Below are 19,861 nucleotides of genomic sequence, written 5' to 3'. Positions count from 1 at the left end.
CAGGCTCGGAAATGCTGAAGCCTACAGAACAAACATCGGTTATAAAAACCCAATACCGATAATTCCCGATATTACATTTTTTAGTGAATATCGTCCGATAATATCGGAGGGCCGATATTATCCCTAGTAATAAATAAACATTTTTGAGTAACTATCCCAACACTGATTGTAGCTTAGCCACGGTGCAGTTCCTTATTGACTGTATGTTTTAGTCACAGAGGATTGTTTGTTTTTGATTTTCTTTACTATTTGTCAGGTTTAGAGTTTGTGTTTTATCACATGGTTAAAATATGTCTAACTGTGTCATGAGACTGATTTGAGTACAGCATGATTATGCAGCAACAAGAGTCAGTTTTTATGTGGCGCAAGGAGATCATCATGAGAGGTTAGCTGTCACACTCAATCTGTGTTTGACTAATGGTGCAGTGGTTTCCAAGATTTGGGCCTGCCTTGTAATAGAGTTCACTGACGATGTGAAGGTGAATGATCCCCATGAGCAGCCACTCTGTTTTCCACTTGCGGCTTGTCTATCGTTTGTCCTACAATACCTTTGACCGCATTACAAGGAGCAAATAAGAACATCCGCCCTCCTCTGACAAGCTGATCACTCCTGTAGTTTCATAAAAAGACCGCAGTCTTCATTCCGCAACCATTTCAGACCTCCAATTCATAAAAAACCCATCATAACACAGAGATGAATTGCTGCGTTGGTTCTGAACAGAAATGTGGCACTCACTAAACAGTATGAGAATAGATTGTTCCTCCAGCCGTAGATAGACCTTGGTAGGTAATATGGTTTATTATGTTGAGAGGCCCTGTCCAAAAGAAATAGCAGCTTGCAGAGCACATTACTAAAACCTATTTGACATTTATAAGAGTTTGTTGGTCCCCTGGGGAGTTTGTTGTTTTTCCAGTGCCACACTGCTCTCAGGAAGCATGTAATTCAGAGACATTGAGGTCTTGAGGCTTTTGAGTGTTTCTCCCCTTTTCCATTTGTCTTTGCACAGATTGTCCTCTTCGGTAATGGTCAACCAATTATTTCCATTGAGGAGATAAGCTGTTAACTCAGAGAATGCATTGTACAATTAGATCAACATGCCTCTCAGATTTATGCAATGTTAATGCTCAAAGCAGATAGTGATTTGATACATTTCATTATTTACTTAATAATATTTATCTCCCTCTCTGTCTGGTGTGGTTTGTAGTGTTATGTTTCATTCACTGGGCAGGCAAGAAGGGAAGCAATTAATCTGGAATTGTGTGCTGTTTCGCCCCTGCCATTGACCATTTCTCAGGGACTAGATGATGAATTGCCTTATTTCTGCACATAAACACAGGTCTTGTCTCCCAGTGAAGCAGGTAGCCGGAGGAAAGTAGGCGCTCTCCACGAGGATTTATGGACAGTAGCTTTGTGAAAAATAGCACTTGTTTCAGATAAGTGAAATAAGATCATCGTTTTCCTAAAAGCTGTGATGACTAAAAGAAATGGCACAAAAACTAAAACTTTCTTGGTGGTGTTTATGCTGTGTCATGTGGCTGATGGAGTAATTACTTTATAAATGTCACCAGTCAGGAAATTTCAATTGATTTGATGCAGCCATTTTAAATTTAACTGCTATAGATCTGTGGCCCAACATGACTGTTTTTAACCTGTGCTTCTAAATTAAATCTCTGATAGGCTTAATGCAAGATAGTCTTGAATATTCAGGGCTAAAACTCTGCTTAAAGGTGTTGGATCACAGTCCTTCTCCTGCCCGCGCTATGCGTGTAGGTGCAGCAAGCTAAACACACTTCCAATAAGGGTTGAAGAGCCAGCAGCTGGCCCTTTTTTACTGGAATTAACTGTGAAGACGGTATTGGACCAAATTCAGTCATTGTGATTACAAATCAGACAAACAATTAGATTAAATAAACAAGACCAGAGATAATGTAAAAATGAGTTAGTAGACTAACAAGAAGACTGGATTCACAAAAGTCCTCCAGCTAAATATTTGGCTCCCTGATGAAAGTTGAAATTTTAACTTTAATAGTTTCCATAAACTTTTACATAATTTTTCAAATTAACTATAGATAAGAAATGCAAATCCCAATAAATGTTACCTCGTAACATCTAAAGCCCTAAAACACTGCTCACGTCTGCTGCACATGTGCATTGTGGAATGTCTTCTTCATCTAAATGAAACAAAAATCTACAGCTATAGCCCATTTAACATAGAACATATATTATTTATTTCAAGGGTATATTATTGTCATTCACAAACAAGGTTATAGAATGAAATAGATGTAGTTCCCTTTATGTTACCTCCAATAAACAAAAAATAAAATCAATTTTTTCATAATAATAATATTCATTGAGTCATAGAAAATTAAAAATATGAGTATTAACTCACTCATAAACTCACAATTTAGTATTCTACCAATAAATTCAATCCAGTGATTCATCTAGTTAATGTACACATGAAGTAAATGTAAAAACAGTTAAATACACAACAATCAGCCCAACTGTAATTCAGCAGTTAGCTGTTAGCCACTTAGCCTATCATGCAAACAAAATTCTACTAAATCACAAAACAGCTGTGATAAAAGAGAAACTACTGATAATGCTCAAATAAGTGTGTGTGGGGAGGAGATAAGAGATTTGTCCGGACACAAATCTGACAAAATGGTGGACGTAACAATGTCAGTTAAGCTGCTATGGAAGTGTGCCAGTAGGGGTTGCTACGAGCAACAGAACATCCAGCTGAAACCGTAAGTGACAGAGCAGTCGTGGAAGCCATTTTTCTTTCTATATGACGTTATTTTGCCTTTATTGGTCAGGACAGTTCAAGAATGATAGGAAAGGGTGAGAGAGAGAGAAGGAACGACTCACAGCAAAGGGCCACAGGTAAGACTCGAACCCATGGTCGCTGCAGCAAGGGTTAAGCCTTGGTATATGAAGGCTGGGAGCCATTTACAATTGCTAACATTCTTTATGGGTCATCATATTGACAGCATGATCTTGATTGGCTTACAGATAAACCAGTGATGGACACAGCGTGTCAGGACGGGGCTTTGACCCTGGCTAAGTGATTCTTTTAAAGATAGACATTATTTAGGAAGAGTAATAAATACGAATCAACTGTCAGCTATGTCAAATTCACAAATCCTGACAATGAACACGAAGAGTGGTGTTTTTTAAAATTAAAATTCAAGTTAAAGTGAGGGCATTTTTGATGGACAACACTGTTTCTCTTTCTTGTCTCTTTACTGGCTGTATCAGAGCGTGAAGAAGCCAAAGTGTCATCAATTGCTTGTTTCTGCTGACTGTAAAAGACTCCCACAGTCAACAATCTGTCATGTAAGCAACCACCCATCACGCTCTTCACCTCTCACACCCTGGGAAACTGTATGGACTAACAGTAAAACCCACGGCAGCCTCCACCTTGATTTATATTCAGACAAGTAGTGCAAAGTGCTCAGACTCTCAACACAGAAAGCATTTGAAGGGGCCTTACAAGATTATTTAACAATCAAATCCTTACTCTGAATAATGGGATTGTACATGAACACAATATGAACAGTTATGGTTATTTCACATGAGAGATTTCTGCATTTCTTTCTTGCTCTGTGCTCGTTTCATTGGTTTTGAAGTGGGCGGAGGTCTGTTGGAAAAAGGAGATGTCACATACCTCTGTGCACCAATGAGGCTTCAGCAACATTTTAATCAAAGCGTGATGACACTGTCAATCAAATCTCATAAAACTACACCCACCTATTCCTGATGAAGCAGATTAACTGGGGTTTAGAGTGTTAAAGTCTTAATAACTAATACTTAATTACTACTGTAGCCTACTGTTTGTTTTTGTAGAAAAATATTTAATAATTTAATCATGTTCTTATTTATAATGTTTTCAAGTAAACTTAGGTTCTAAATATTTTTTAAATATTTTATGTCCATATTTATCTTTTTACTCTTTTCATTTGGTATCCAAGTTGTGTTGACTGCCCTTCACAGTGCTGCAAATCCCTTACCTATGTGACCTAGCTTCAAGAAGAGCTTCTTTATGAAACTCTATGTAGGCGTCATAGCATTTCACGATGTTGAAATCACTCTTCCCTTCCTGTAAAACACTCTTTGTGGAGGTATCTCAGATCAAATGGGCTTTTGTGGGTGTGCGTACGCATATTCGTTCATCTGTGTGTGTTTGTGTTTGTGTGCAAATGTGTGTATTGTGTGTCATCAGAGGGCCAATTCTTTAATGTGTTTGCCTGCCTTCCAGCTCTATGTTAAACCCCTGCATTGCAGCACTGCCAGTGGGATTTCAGCAGGCACGGCCCTTTTTTTTCTGTAACCCTCCTCACAATAGAGAGATTAAATTTGGGCCAGATCCCTCCTGCGTGGAAAGCTCTTCGCTCACACATGCACATCTTCCAGTGTTCATACGCTACGCTCCAGAGAGCACAGGGCAGCTCAGAGCCCCCAAAAGTCTCCTGTAGCTCCTTTTGCTCCACATGAATCCCAACCCCCCCTTCCCCCGTCTGAGTGGGAGCAACAGTCATGAAGAGCCACGTGTCTTGGAGACAGACACAGACAGAGGAACGAGAGACTGAGAGAGAGAAAAGGAAAACATGGGATCCTTGGGGGCTCAGCTATTCAAGTGCTGTCTTAGAGGCTGCACAGTAATCTTGTTAAAGAATGGGAAGGCTCTGTAGTTTGGTGCTGAGTGACTTTTCTGGTTGTTTGGACTACACGGTCCTCTTCATCAAACAGAGATCAATTGGGGAATAAGAGGCAAAATAAATCAGAGGATGTACTTTCTCTTGGACAGCAGTGTGATTTCAGCAGTTTGGAATATTAGAAGAAAGGTTTATTTCAAGTCTCTTACCATGGACTTGTTTAATCAATGAGACATACTGGAACAATACTGGAAATATTTTTTTTATCAACAGCTAACAGCTGACAAGTTAAAAAAGATAAGGAATTTTGTAACAGAAATGCTGGTAAAAAATGGTGTGATAATATTTTGGAGAAGACTACTTGTGGTTTCAGGAGATATTAACATAAAAGGAAATTTCAAGCAACTGTTACCATTGGTGTATCGCCAATCAGGTCAAAAAATAGCATAACAGTGTATTGCAGTCCTAAAGCCCCTGAAATACGGCTTTAAATGTTTTCTTTGTAACTTATATTATATTATTATTGTTATATACGTATATTTATATATGGCTAATCAGCAGTCAGTAAAAAATATATATTTTGGTGTTATTTATTGAGTTGAACTTTCAAAAACTTGTTGTCTGCAAATTCTGATTTAAATGTTGCTGAATCCTGATTGGTGCACAAAAGTACATGGCGTCACCTTTTCCAACTGAGCCCGCTGCCCACTTTAAACCAGTAAGAAGAGAACAGAAATATGTAACTAAAGAAATCTCTCATGTGAAATAACCAAAATTGTTTTACCTTAGTCTGAAAATAGTGGTTTCATATAGACATAGGATAAAGAAGTTGTCAGGGCAAGTAGCACTTATCCACCTTTTATGCTACCGTATCACAGAATCACAGTTGAGATAGTAGGGATCTATAGTATCATAACAAGACATTATTTCAATGTATGTCCAAAGGTATATCAGTAACCTAAACAAGGTTCAGGCTTATGTGACTTGGTGCAGTCTTTTCATTGGCATGAGCGTGATTAAACAATTTAGATTAGTTAAATCTGTAGTCATGGAAAATTCTAACTGAAAGTCTTGAAATTTGTTCACATCCACTGACACCTACATCCTGACATTTAATGTTCTGGCTTATCAGTGTTCATTTTGATATGACTCCAATGCCAGCATGGTTCACTGGCATGGACGTGAAATGAAAACCAAGGGGCAGGGCCTTCATTAAATTCCCTTTTCGTTTTTTTTCCTTGCATACTTTGGTCCCATGGGGACATAAATAGGTGTGGGAAAGATCCAATTATGTTCACCAAGAGGCAATTCCCTTTAACGTGATTGTATCTGAGAATCTGCCCATCAGGGCCCGTCGTCCCCGTCAGCTTGCCAATTTATGATCTTTCAAGATTTTTTTTTGCCTTTTTTGAGTGAGATTTGACCTTATATTTGTCCTCACTGGATAATGTTTATTTCTGCTGAGATTATGTTATTATATACACATTTAACAGGCAAGAACATTTGAGGTCAGAGATTCAAATCAGGTCTGATTGAATGTTTTTGGTTTTGGATTTTGAATTCAGTCCTTGTCGTTTGACCTTTCTGTTTGAATCAATGAAAATGCCACTTGTATTGTTGGAGTGCTGCAGTGTGAAGCAGTGTTGAAGCACTGCTTTTCTCCTCCCTGTCACTGCGGCCCCTCAGCTACATGCAAACAACTCACTTTGACAGTTTCATAGTATTTCTATGAGGACTGCAGGTATTTCACTATGCAGGAACCTAAAGGGTCCCCAGTTTATACTCCTCCATGTACCATGAAATTATTCTTCTGTGCACTGGTATTCATCATCAGCAGTCTTGTTGTCTAAAAATGCTTTGAGGTACCTGTGCTAGAATTAAAAGGTCACCAGCAAGAGGTATATCGAAAATGTTTCAGTATTTTATCAGTGTTCGTTTTTATCATAGATTTTATGGCGGCAGGACCGAATGATGGATTGATCTCAAGGGTGTTACTTACTTAAATAGCAACTGGAATGGGAAAACAGTTTTGAGTATCTTTAGTCAAATCCATATATAATGTAATCTAATTCACAGAAGAAAAGCTGTTCTGGTGATGGCAGACTTAAATTGTATGAACTGTTTTCCTTCACTGAATTGCACAAATTGAAGTTGGTTATCTCTCCCTGTGGATGTCTTTCATGATACAATTACAATAAAGCAATTAAGTCCAGTGATTCATGAAATTGATTGTTTTGCAAAAATAGGAGAAGTAAATTGGGCCACAGATACAGAATATTCTCAAAGGTCTACAGAAGAACACGTACAGAATTTGACTGATCCCAAAAGTTCTTTAATTCTCTCATCAGCAGCATGTTTTTCCACTAGGGTAGCTTTGCATGACTCACACTTCAAAAACATCCTTATTTATCTTATACTGGCACTTCATGCAGCTTTTCAGTTCATCCTCTGTACGTAACAAGCTGTCTCTTTAAGCCACCGCACCGTCCCTAAAAGCCAGATTTCCTCTGATTGGTCAGCTTTGCAGAAAGCCTGCCGAGGGGCTGATGAGCAGACATCAGCTAGTCACGTACAGTCGAAACACTGCATTGGAAACATTGCATTCAGAGCAGTCTAAATTCTCAGCATTTTCCTCACAGGGATTACTTTAACATATGTTTACCTAATTATTTGACACTGGCCTTAATATCACAAACATGTCATATCTCTACTTTCCATGGAAAAGTCACAGTGACAGAGACTCAAAGGGAGTTCCTCCACCCGGCCAAGAAACACTACAACATATAATCCCCAGAAAAAACACAATTTGTCATTTTTACACTTTGGTGCGGGTAAGGCAGATAATATTACCTTTTATTATTATTTTCTTTTGTTATTGTATTATTCTGACAGAACCAGGCTGTTTCCCCCTGTATCCAGTGTTTAAACTAAGAATCAGAATCAGAAATAATTTATTGACCCCCGGGGGGACGTTTTTAGCCAGGCTAACCATATCCTGGCTGTAGCTTTATATATTATAGAGAAATCACAGTGTATCTCTTTTATTTCGTGTTATCTCCCAAAATGTCAAATTATTTCTTTAACATTTGAGTATTTTTTACAGTGGTTGATAGAACAGCTGGGGTTGTCTGACTTATAAATAAGTAAATGAAGAATCAATCATGCTCTAAAATGTGTCAATTGAATATATAATCTAATATAGGATTTAGGAGCAAATATTTATTTACCAAAACTAATTTTGTTCTCCTAAGATTATTTAAACCATAGAGATTGGGAAATGTGTTGCTTTGATTAGATTCTATTATTTGTCTAACAGAAGCATTAGTGTGTTGTTGTTCATTTGTCAAGACCTGCCTGTTAGATTTGTCAGTAAAACACCTCACATCGATGAATTAATCTTTAAAGGTTTCCCTGGAAACACCATTGTGGAGACATATTGGAAATACAAAGGTCCAGAATCTATGTTGTGAACTAAAAGCTCTTTTGACTCAGGTTTTAACTTTGTGTCGTGGTTTAGCATGTGGTTTTAGGTATAGCACATTTATTCACAGCCTGTTTGTAATGTGAAAGTCATTACAGTGATACTTCAGTAATGACAATGATTTAATTCAATAACTGGTGAGCTGCAGTGTGCAACGGAGAGCTGTCAGTGATAATTCATTCGTCCTGCAGCTTGCGGATCAGAAAAGTTGCCTTTAGGCATATATCAGCTTGTTTATGTGAAGAAGACAGCTATCAATATTCTTCTCTTGACTCAAAATGATTTTTGCTGCAACCATTTTGTGTAGTGTCCCTTTTGTTTTTTTTTATCCTTATTTTATTGTTTTAATTCAGGAATGCTCATCTCACTAGCTTCATGGAGTGGGATTTAATACTATGGATTATCTTGAAGTGATGTTTTCAAATCTCAACAATACAGATGTTTCTTTGACTCAAAGAGCGAGCTAAGCCTCTCTGAGTTCACACTGTCTTTCTCTTTCAGGGTTTCTGACTGACAACATTCTCATTCTGATTGCCTCCAGCCACCTTTCGAGGATTCAAGATTTGGCTGTAAGTATCCTAGGAGCAAAGATATTATGTGCGTGAGTCGAGGCTCTGAGCCAGCACTGTGAACTTGAAGGTTGTGAGATAGAGAGAGAATGGGGGGGTCGGGGGAGGAGATACTCCACTCTATCAGAGCAGTCTAGTGTCATTGCCGTGACCGTCCTCTTTAAGAGAAGACAGATCACTGCACATTGTTAGATGCCTCCATCCTCTGCAACTCCCCTCACAGAAATATCATCCATTCCTCGTCATTTGAGAAATCCAGCTTGCCTCCTCTCCCTTACTGTCCGCTGAAGGCACGGCCCAGATGGTGGACTGTCTATGGCTGGATGCTCTGTGAAACTGTCCAGTAATATAACACTCTGATGAGCTGTAGGGTGAAACACTAATTGGCCTGAAAGGAAAATTATGTTGATTATCATTAATTGCTTTGTAGAAATTAATTTGTTATTTGTACTTCATACCAAATTATTTCAGGGGAATATTTTTGGGCTTCACGTGGAATTCAAAACTGAAATCAGTACAGTATTACAGTATATGCAAATTGATATGAGCCTTGCGTTATCACATGTTTTGGACTCCACTAGATGTCAGCATGAAACCTTGTGTGTTGGGTTTTCCCCACTCTCCCATCTGTTCTTAGAAAAGCTTTGCATTTGCCAGGGAGGAGGGAGCCCACTGCAGTGTGTAGTGAGCAGGAAAGGCGTGGTGAGGATGAAGGTGCAGCCCACTGTGAACAAGCATGATTTACTGTTGGACTGGCTCTTTGTGCGCCAGTCTCCATCATACCCTGCACACTCCAGCACTCTGCTGATTAATCAGAGTCATTTCAATGAGTGATGGAAGCTCCAGTGCCTCAGGGGCTACAGAAAGCTAATAAACCTCAGCGGACAATAGCCACGCCTGGAAGGACGGTTACCGGCCACCACTTTTATACTGGCTCTGTTACTACAGCCATCTGCCATTATCCAGCCCTCACTGCTCTGTGTCAACCTCCTCGTTATTAACATTGATCAGCTCAACATCTACTGAATGAGAATTTATACCCTGGGGACTGGTGGTACACAATTAGCTGTTTGAATATGCAGCAACATTAGAGGCTGTAGCTTTTAATAAATGCATTGTGATACTGCCAGACCAACTGGTGAAAAGCACATAAGTTCATTCTTATCTCAGGTTTTGGGTCAAGGCCCCATTGGTGAATAAGACAAAAAAAGAGCAGTCCTTCTTTTCTATCAAAATTGAACTTAACATAATGAAGAAGAACTTTCAAATAAAATCAACTTACAGTTACAAACGGTTGTCTGTTTACACATCCAGTGGCAGAGCTGTTTAATTTTAGAACCAGGGATCAGCAAATATTTGACATTTTTGCTTGGAAAATTACTGAAATTATCGATTATCATTTCTTTTTTTGTTTATTAATCTTTTATTTTTTGCTTTACATACATATTTTTTACTTTTACAATGCTCATACATATATCCTTTTATTAAAATTGCCTTCCTTGTTGCTAAAAGAAATGTTCTTATTATAATGTAGAATAAGAATAGTTGTAAGAATTGATTTGTACAATCTATAAAACTACAGTTGTTATTGAAACAGATTTCAACTCAGAATGTGGCATTTAGTCCTAAATTGCTGTTTTCATCCACAGTACCACTTCAATCGTCAGTTGCAGGAACACAAATTGTAGCCGTCTGGAACAACAGAATGGTTTCCCTCTCACTAGGATAAATGGGCCAACACAATGAAACACAAAGTACTGCATTGGTGCAATCCTCCTGATATCTGCAGTAAAGCATCCGGCACAGAACCAGATCTAATCCCGTACTGCTGTCATTGTTGTATATTTACAACACATACATGAAGGCAGCATTCACTTAGAAAAACGTTGAGATCAGGGGAGCAACAGCAATGCTTTGCTGCCTCATGTTAAGGGCCACTTCAGAAATAAATCTTAAAACTTCACTTGATAAAAAAAAACACTAGATGCTGTTGTATGTTTGTGCATGTGTTCTGTATCTTTTTATGCAAATGTAGCGTTTTTTTGTTCTCATGTCACCAACATAGAAAAGAAGCCTCAGTCTTTTTTCCTGATCGTCCTTCCTACTTTCCTTTTTTTCTCTATTCTTGTTCTGTGAAATATCTCTTCTGTCTCTAAGAAAATTACCTTGTTAAAACATAGCCATGTGAGTTAAATCATTGCACAGAAGAGCACACGGAGTTACATGTGATTTGGTAGAAAAGGCTGGGTAGGGCATTGCATTTTAATAGCTTCCTATACTCATTGACTAAACAGCTTTCATACGCGGCTGTATGCTCCATCCAGTTAGTCTCCACAGCACGGACACCTTATTAAATATGTATTCTAAGTTGCACTGAATTCCTCTAGAGACTTGGCCTGTTTAGTTCAAAGTAAGGTCTGATGTGTTTTTCTTTCTTTTTACTCAATGAAATGATGCTGATGATTACTAGATTATCGGTGTATTTGGAGTCTGCTGTAGCAGCAGTAGTCAACAGCATAAAACTAGGATAAAACCATTCATACTTGTCATATGTTGCTACAAATCATTATGCCTGTGTTTTATGTCACATGGGATAGGTGCCAGCATTGCTCACCATAGGTTTACCCAGCATGCTATGAATCTAGTTTGGATCAATATCCTGTTCCCACTCAGACACTGAATCAGACCTGCTTTGGTTTCAGGGCACTGGGCTATAAGATAGCTCCTCCAATGTGGGAAAGAGTGCACAAAGGAATACAGGCTGGATTAGCTTTCATAGATTCAATAGCAAGGCCTAAATGTCATACAGCTTTGATGATGAGGAGGGAATATAAACTATTCAGCTTTATTTAGTGCAAATCGCAGTGGAAGGCTGACATTTTACTTTCACCCTACACAAAACAATATGGAGGCGTAGATATGGAGGAAGAGCTGAATCAGCCACCTTCCAGGTTTGATTGTATGTCTGCTGACCATATTCTGTATGTTTTATTTTTTGTCAGCAAATCTGTTGCTAACAAGTTTTGTCTGTGTAGCCAAAGCTTGATTTAGCTTATCCATCTATGATGTAGACCTCAATTTTTATAATGAATGCTTACGACAAATCAAATGTGAATCAATCCACAGCTGGAAATAGTTCCCTGGTACTGCTCCATTTACTCCTGTTTGAGTAACATCTGCCAAAAAACTACAATGCCCACCTTTTTCAGCAGCAAGTAGTTAGGCTGTTTTTAAAAATCTGTCAAAATCTTGAAACTAGTTTTTAAGGATTTATGTCTTCAGTAGGAATAAATTTGCTTGGTGCCACAGACAGGGTAGAGAAGTGGGAAAATAGCAACACGCGTTGGTTTTTATTTTTTTATGGCATTTGCTGACAATAAGAAAAATATAGAATAACGCCAGCCTCAACCCTCAAAGTTTGTACACTTTAGAAATCTAAAACCAAAGGTGAAGAAATAAAGATATATAGAGTATATCTGGATGTACAGAGCTGTACTTGTACCTCCCCTATATTACAAGATCACTTCTAACTCAAAACCAGCAACCATACATTACTACCTGACCCCAACACTGATAAATGGTATTACCACAGACAGGGAACAAATTACATTCCTCTCTCTCCAGTTGTATGTTTTGAAATTACAAAAAGCCATCTCTCTCTCCCTTCCATTTTCACTGATTGAGACTTTATTGATTTCTTGTTCAAGCGCTCATTGCTGGCCAATAAGGAGGGTGATTCACTTAGGGGACGATGATAATTCTTGGTGAGACACAGTAATACCCAAAGGGCTCCAAACTGTCTGGTAGTCGGTGTTAAGCGAATGGGTGCGTCACATCTTGTCATTAAACAAGCTGATTTGCACAGTAATATGCCTACTATAAGGGGAAAAAACATGGTGAGTTAAAAGGTATGAGGATATTAATGATGATTAAGAAAGTATTTATACTATTTTTTAAACCCTTCTTTACTAAGCTGCAGGTGCATATATAAAGCAGTGTGAGAAAGAAAGGACAGAAGTGTTAATCAGCAAAATCTTTTTAAATCATAGCAAAAACTCTTGCATATTTATATTCTTACACATAGTCTTTGTGCCGTTGTCGTAGGATTAAAATCTTCTTTAATGACAGTGGGAGTGGTGCAAGTCCAAAGACATAATTCAGATAAATGGATAGAGATGGCAAGAGCGAAAGAGACTCAGCAGCAGACAACTGCTGCGGTAAGCACACAGCAAATGACAGGCTTGTCTTCGTCCTATTATCAAGAGGTCTCATCTAGAGTATGTCATTTTCTTCCATTTACTTATTTACATCCAGTTTTTTTCATGCAGTTGCAGCCTTGTAAGCTCAGGAACATATCTGAGCCTGGTGGGGTCCCCAAGCAGCAGTGCTGTTAGAGCCAGGATGTGGGTGCCGGGTCGGACAGCAGAGCATATGGATGCTTTTGGATTGCCCTTATGTGCTGGACCGGTGTGCATATTGCTGCATACAGCACCTTGTGAGCAGCATCACAAATCAGCCGGCTGAGTAGTGAGAGCTGGAGTGGACGGGAGAGATGGAAGATGGAGAGAAAGCAAAAGGGGAAGGGAGAGGGAGACGGGGAAAGGGGAGGGGAGGGGGATCCTTTCAGTGACAGAGATAGAAAGAGTGGAGAGAGGGAGAGGAGGAGGGGATTCAGAGAAACAGAGGTGGGGGTAGTCACCGAGAGAATGAGTGAGCGTGTGTGCGTGTATGTGTGTATGTGTGTGGGAGAACAAGTAGTGCTGCAGTGGAAACAGTGCGAAGAAGACTGCAGTTTCTGGTGCTGATGGGAGAGCGGACAAGGGACGTTATTAAGGCATTGTAACATTAACCCTAAGTGCCTCTTTGGTGAATGGGTTAGCCTGTTGTGGAGGACAGGATTACGGAATTACGGTAGTGCTGGTAAGGGTGTATTTTAACTCTCTTCTCAGCATTGCTTGAACACATTTTTTAAGGAATCTGGAAAAGAGTTGTAGCCGTTTAAGGCTGGGGGTTGTTACTGTAGTTGAGGATTTTTACAGAATGTATTTGACTTGCCTTTTTGTTGGTTTTAACATAAGGCAGGTGCTGTGTGCATGCTACTTTCTAATGCATGTGTTCCCAAACTTTACTCAAAGCTATTTCATAAGCCTTCGTGAAGGGAATACTGAACATCCTCTGTGTCCTGATGTGCCCCAGGATCCAGCTATGGACCTTGTCTTCATGCAATTTGTGTGCATCTGCTATGGTTCCACATCAGCAACTGTTTTTAAAAGGGGGGGTGAAGCTCTGGATCTAGATTATTCTCATTGATCATGCCTCATTTAGCTTGCCTGGTGGGTGTAGTACCTCTTTCCTGGAGAGTGTCCAGGAGGCTGCCCTGCTGACAGATGCTCTGCTTACCCCTGAAGCCACACCGGCATCTCTCGCAACCTCCCTGATAACGGAGAAACAAACGTGGAGCCAAGAAAACGGCACACTACACTAAAATACCTCAGATCTACTGTATTGCGTCCACAATATAACAAAACAGACATAGTGCTCTTTGAGAGTGAGTAGTCAGACATAAAAATAGGCTGACAGTTGTGCTGAGGAGTATAGACAGTAGAGGGTGGGGATTTTATAAAGTGCTGCAGGATGCTCTTTTTTCTGCTGTCTCTCATGGGACATATAGCACAGGCAGCAGCGAGGTGACAGTACCAAGGACAAAACCTATCTTGGGCTGATTGTACCTTCTCCTACCTAATGCTGACTCTTGCAAGTCTGCACCAGGCTTTTCATTAACACAACAGAGTTTTCATTATATCCAATTTAATTTAAATTCATTATAACAAACAGATTACAAATAGATAGGGTATTATTTTAGAAGTGTTATTGAGAGCCTGAGGTTTATAGTCCAGTGTGAACCTCAGCAGTTTCAAAACATATCCAAATATAACAATTTTTGAATTGTGCACAAAGAGAATTATGTATTCTTCTCTCTTCAAAGACCTTTCTGTCCTGAAGTAACATCATTGTGAAATATAAACCAGATTTATTCTTTTCCCCAGAGTCTCTGGTGTTGTAATTATCAGAGACAGTCAATGGCTTGTATTTGGACCGGTCACATGATCACTCAGGTTTCAGGAGTAAACAAACACGGAGGACGTGTAGGATCATATTATATGTATATACAGCTGAGTATGTACTATACCCACATAGACATGTTTACTTCCCCATTATGCTGGGTGCAGGAGACTATTTGATACTGAGTATGCTCTGAAGGTTCTTTTTTTGTCAGGCTCTAAAACATTCAGGCAGGCTCATTAAGTCCATACCTCAGGCTGCCGCTCCCATTGGCTCTCACACTGAGAAATACTCTCAGAGTCTCTCATACATAACCAGAAAAATGAGAGGATGCTTTGAAGTTCACCAATCTTATTTCTTTTTTCTGTTGGCTCCCTCCTAGAAGGCAGCTGGTGCCCGGATGCTGGAACTGCTCAAAGAAGCTGAGAAATAAAAGAGGCTTATTCTAACTGTGTAGCATCCTAGAGTGAGTTGCTTGAGTGGGTGTGCCCTCTTGCACCCAGATCACCCTTGTTTTCCTACTTCCTGCTGCTTCATTAGGTTGGTGAAGTATTTTCTTCAAAGCTTATTTTTTCCAAAGTATTCCACAAGCAAAATTAGATTTAAAATGACAAAGCCACCCATACTGCACTCTAAGAATGAGTCAGTGATTTTTCCCTCTGACAAATTAGCACAACTATCATTGTGATTGTTCAGCCGCTGTCAGCTTCTCACTCCAGGTGAGAAGCTTCCCAGTCCTGGCCTCAGACCATTTGATGGTGTGTTGCTGGCAGACGATGGCAGAGAGCTCCAGTGTTAAATGGTCAGATGCTGTCAACAGTCACAGCATCCTGCAGCTCTGATGGGGCATTTTCACCGCTCTTTAATCTTTAGAGGGAGACAAACGTGGCAATTTTTTGTTGTGAGTCCTCCAGCAGCATTTTTTTCCTCACACATGGCTTCTTGGAGGAGAGCATTTGTGATGGTCACAGAGCGTGACACAAAGCAGGGGAACACTTTGCTGTAGAGAATGAGTGAAATTATTTTCATTGTGTTTCATCATACTGGAGATGTTTTGTGTAACGCCTACAATGTTGCAGCAAAACCTTTGAATTAATGCTGAGTTTTTCTGTATAGAAAGTTACACATATATAGTTTGACATTTTGGGTAATACACTTATTCGCTTTTTTAGCAGGGAGCTAGAGGAGAAAATCGATACCACTGTCACGTATTTGCAATCAGCCACCGGTTAGCTTAGCTTAGCATACAGACTAGAAACAAGGAATGAGCTTGCATGGCTACAGCTCACTAATCAAGTTGTTTTATCTTGTTTGTTTAATCGGTATAAACCAAAAGTGTAAATATGACAAATTGTATTCTAGATGGGTTATGTGCCAGACTACTTCCTGGCTGGGACCAGAAACTTCCTTGAGTCTCTGCTGCTTGCCTGGAAACTGAAGAAGAATCAGAAATAGTCTGACGCACAACCCCACGTAATAGTGAATTGGGAAACAAATGGGTTTTTGTACGGAATTTAACAAGATTTAGTGTGTTAATTAGTGAGTTTTAGAAGAGCTGGTAGGCAGCTTTGGCCAGAGCCTTGCTAGGGTTTTCATCCAGTTTCCAGACTTTTTGGTGAAACTGGTTGCTGGTTGTAGCTTAATATTTAATGGTAAGACATGAGATTGGTATCGATCTTCTCATATAAATCTCCGAGAGAAAGCAAGTAAATATATTTCGCAAAATATCAAACTGTTCCTTCAATCATATTGGATGATTCCCTAACTTTTGCACTTGCAGTCTCTAGGCTCTCTACATATTTTCCTTTTTAAAACAAGAATGTCAGTAGATGTGGCCTATCTGCAGTGCTGCAGAAGCCCTCTCCTCTTTCACATTTTCTCCACACAGCCTTACATGCAGATTGGGTCACTATCTCTGTGACAGAATGATTAATCGACCTATCAGGGGACAGGGAAAGGGGTTGTGCTGAGGGGGAGAGGGAGGATGTATGGCAACTGGCTGTAAATGATCCCTGCAGGTCCTCGCTCAGCATTCAAACCCTGGCGCCTCCCACCTCCTTTTCAAGGATCCCTCCTGATAATAGCTGAGTCACATTCAGCTGCAGGTGAGAATAAGCATTGTTTTATCTACACAACCAGGGTTGTAAATGAGCCTCTCTGGACTGCCCTTTTGGGTCATGAAGGAGAGTCTTTTCTCTAATTCTCTTTAGTGAGATGATGTGCGAGGCTTTTTGACATCCTTATCTTGGTTGCTGTTCTCAGATCAGCAGTGGCACCAGCAGGATTTCCTGAAGCACTTGCATTTTGTTGACATGAAGGTGTAATTGCCATGTTGACATCTCTGATTGATGGTCACAGTCTTTTCCTTGTGGATGCTTGTATTGTGTATTGTATGTTTGCATTTGGAGCATTTGTGCAGCCCTGAGGCTAAACACAGTGGTCTGATACCTCCGTAAATGTCCTTTCCGGGACAGTTGCATAAGCAGTTCTGCTGACTGTGTTGCAAAGCAGTTGCTGAGTGTACGTGTCATTCACTCTGTTATTTGTTGGCACAGAGATCAATAAATGATTTATCGCCACAGTGTTGACCTAAAAAAATACAAATTTTATCAGCTCATCTTAGGAAGCAAACATTGTGGTTTGAAACTAAGAAAGTAGGTTTGGCAACAGTGGAATAAGCCTTTGATACTGTAAGATTTGCTGAAGCTATTTTAAAAATAATGCCACCTTTAACTATAGGCTACTTCTTTCAGTATTAAGCTATACATCCAACATTAACCCAAGTGACGAAGCATACACACCTTAAATAGAGAGATGATTAGCGGGAGGTCACTGATCACTGACATCGGTGCCTTGTTAGTTGAATTTAATGGCCTAATTACTGTTTTGTCACATTACAGCATCCTGACAGAAGCTTGGCGCTTTCCCATCGATGTGTTGTGGCAGGAGACTTGAAGGATCGTGGTCAAGAGTTTCAAAATCTGTCTCTGGCACATGTTTTGCACCGTGTGAGTGTTTTTGGATTTGCCAGAGCTTTTGTCAGTCTCTTGGCTCCCTACCATGAAATGACAAAAGAGGGAGTGTTTTGCAACTACAGTAAGCTACCTTGCAGAAATCTGTCTCTGCCACAAACCTGGCATTTATCTGACTGTGTGCCAGCTGAACACTGACATTGTGTGCACAAGTGATAAAGAAGCGATATCTTTATGCAGCGTTGTCAAAAATCACAATAAAACCAAAGCGAGAATGGTTAGCAAAGATAGCAAGTAGCAGCAGTTATAAAGACTACAATGTGAAAGGACTGAAACCGTAGAGTCAGTGGCACGTCTCAGCTCAATATTTTGAATAACATTGAGTTAAAGAATGCAGAGAATTTTCACAAGTTTTTATTAGTAATGATATAATTTGATGAGCAATAGCAGAAATGACAATTGCTTTTATCATTATTATGAATTTTTCTGCGTATACAACTAAATATACTCTTAGGTTCGGCTCAGGCCAAGTTCCACACAGTATCTCATCCTTCAGTGGTAAATAACAAGCAATGCAGCCATCAGTATCCCCCCCTGTAATCCTATTAAAACATGGCCAAAATGAGACCATTATGACGGTGGGAGCCCCAAGTCCATTTCAGCAGGGGTAAATTACCATAGAGTAGCAAGAGTTCAGGAACAAAGCTGCACATTATCTCTAATTGAAACAACTCCACCATCTCAGCTCAGCTCTCTGACTACAGTAATGCTCTTTCTGATGGATCTAATAAAATACTATGCCCCTTGTTCTCTAATTTCAGCTGAAATCGAGTCCAGACAGACCAGAGGTCAGCTGTGACTCAGCGGTTGTCGAGCCAATATTGTCTTCCTGCTTCTTCAAGTGTATTTATCATAAATTCAAGATACGTGTCTTTGAACATTTACCATTTAAATGATACCCTCGACATGTTGTGCAACTTGGCTCGCACCTAAAATAGCTCAATGGGATTCGGATGAAAAAGTCACTCAGGATGAAAAGTAGAAATACAAAGTGAGATCACACACACCCAGATGCAATTTCTCAGAAAGAGATAATCTGCCCCGCTGTGAAAGAAATACTACTTTGCATAAATGTTGCATTGGCCTAATTCTGAAATTATCAAATTAACAGTCTCTTCCAGCACTTACAGCCTTATAAATTACAAACTTCTTGAACATTTTTAAATAATCCAGCCCAGTTTACTGTAGCAATCACATTAGTGAGACTTGAAGGAAATGAAGCGGCGCAGGATGCACAGCTAGTTCGGCTGGAGGCCAAGCACTCCACCCACCCACACATAACCTATAATGTCACAGATGGCAGGGGCCTCAGTGGGGGTGGAATGATTTCATTGGGGGTCACATTGTTCAGATTACCTTGTATCTTCATGGACCCTGGTTGTCTGGTGGCCTGTGACAACCGAGCAGCTATTGCTGTTTTTTTTCTTCGAATACAGCAACCTTTTCGCAGTGCCTAATATTCAATACTTAATTTGCCGCCCCACTGCTCCTGACTATTGCCCCGAGCAGCAGTCACATGACCCCATGACTAGTTTTCTCTCCATTTACAGAAGCCATTTTGAAAGTGCCTGCTAAGACGTTTGTAGCTTTTGAAGCATGTGCTGCATTCAATTAGTATGGATGAAAATGTAAGTCTGAATCAAATTTTTAACACATGTTCCTGAATCCATTCAGCCACACACACACACACACACACACGTATAGACTTGGCCACGGCAGGCAGCTGGTTTAAACTTGTTATAGGCAAGTGTCAGGGGCCGGGGGGGAAACAAAGGCCTTTCTGTTTGGCTGCAGGTTGTTAATTAATTATTGTTCAGGGTACTTGTTGTTGTGTAATGAAACAGCTGCATGACTTTAGCTCACTCTCCTTAGGTTGTTTTCTGTTGGATCTGACCTGGGTGCTAATAAGCCTTCAATAAACACGCCCACACTTACAACATGAGTTTGCTTATCTGCAGGCTGGGGTTTCCTGCCGCTGAGGAGGATCTCACACTATGTGGTCAATGGGTCATTGCACGCATGACGTCAGATAAGGACACAGCATTTCATAGTCATGTGTG

General features: G+C 39.9%; 1 protein-coding gene across 1 annotated transcript in view; it reads left to right on the top strand.

Moving 5' to 3' along the window:
• The window catches only part of LOC118324262 (synaptotagmin-2-like), a 54,997-nt gene that overhangs the window by 17,682 nt on the left and 17,454 nt on the right, over nucleotides 1–19,861 (top strand). Inside the window, exon 3 of the mRNA XM_035656504.1 lies at nucleotides 8,639–8,706. The gene's annotated coding sequence lies outside the window, so the exon portion shown is untranslated. The remainder of the gene's footprint in view (nucleotides 1–8,638; nucleotides 8,707–19,861) is intronic.

The sequence above is a fragment of the Morone saxatilis genome, unplaced genomic scaffold (genome assembly GCF_004916995.1).
Source record: "Morone saxatilis isolate NCDOM2014 unplaced genomic scaffold, NCSU_SB_2.0 Contig15, whole genome shotgun sequence".
NCBI lineage: Eukaryota > Metazoa > Chordata > Actinopteri > Moronidae > Morone > Morone saxatilis.
The sequence above is the reverse complement of the archived record's forward strand: the minus strand, read 5'-3'. Positions and strand labels throughout refer to the sequence as shown.